This window comes from Sceloporus undulatus, chromosome 10, assembly GCF_019175285.1.
Source record: "Sceloporus undulatus isolate JIND9_A2432 ecotype Alabama chromosome 10, SceUnd_v1.1, whole genome shotgun sequence".
Classification (NCBI taxonomy): domain Eukaryota; kingdom Metazoa; phylum Chordata; class Lepidosauria; order Squamata; family Phrynosomatidae; genus Sceloporus; species Sceloporus undulatus.
In genome coordinates this window covers 1,937,845-1,938,713 of record NC_056531.1, presented here as the reverse complement: position 1 = coordinate 1,938,713, position 869 = coordinate 1,937,845, and the positions used below count along the sequence as shown (strand labels likewise).

General features: G+C 45.3%; 1 protein-coding gene across 3 annotated transcripts in view; it reads left to right on the top strand.

Annotated features, from left to right (window-relative positions):
- The window catches only part of RBM19 (RNA binding motif protein 19), a 69,126-nt gene that overhangs the window by 12,489 nt on the left and 55,768 nt on the right, over window positions 1-869 (top strand). The window lies entirely within an intron of this gene.

Sequence of the window (869 nt, the reverse complement as noted above, 5' to 3'; positions counted from 1 at the left end):
GTAAGGGCCCATGAGGGGCAGGAGCAACAGGTGCGCGGCCCCTGCTCCTTTCCTCGGGGCTTCGCCAGGCCTGAGGTGTCCTCAGAAGGACACCTCAGGTCTGCCGAAGCCCCGTGGGGAGGAGGGGGCGTGTGCCCGCCCTCTCCTCCTTGGTCCCTTCCTTCAGCCGAACGGGCTCCAAGGGGCCCTTTCGGCCGAAGGGAAGGGCTTGGGCAGGCCGCCTCCTGGGCTCCTCCATGGCCATTGCAGCCCCAGGTCTCTCTCTCTGGAGGGAGGCCTGGGGCTGCATGGCCTCCTACAGGCCAGCTGTGGCTCCTGGAGCCCTGCTGGAGGGCTACGGCGACTGCAGCGGGCCTCCTCCACACTGAACATGGGTTCACATGGCTATGCATATTGAACGTGTCAAGGTGGTTTCACAAGAAGTGATTTGCCCTCGGGTTCAACTGTACTTCTCAGAAGTGTGTACTTGATCAAGGGACTGTGGTTTTTCTTCACTGCGCATGAGTTTGTAAAAATCACAGCAACTTACATTGGCTGTGCCTCAGAGGCTTGCTGATATCACTATCATCATCATCACTATAATTGTCCAAGAAAGGCAGATTGTTAGCATTCAAAGCACCATAAATACACAGAAAATGCACTTGCATATATTTAATAATAAAAAAATGGAAAAAAAATAAAAAACAAGGCAGGGGTGTATATATTTAATAATAAAAAATAATGAAATAAAATAAAAAAACAAGCAATAATAAAAAATAATGAAATAAAATAAAAAACAAGCAATAATAAAAATAAAAAGCAATAATAAAAATAATGAAATAAATTAAAAAAACAAGCAATAATAAAAAATAATGAAATAAAATAAAAAA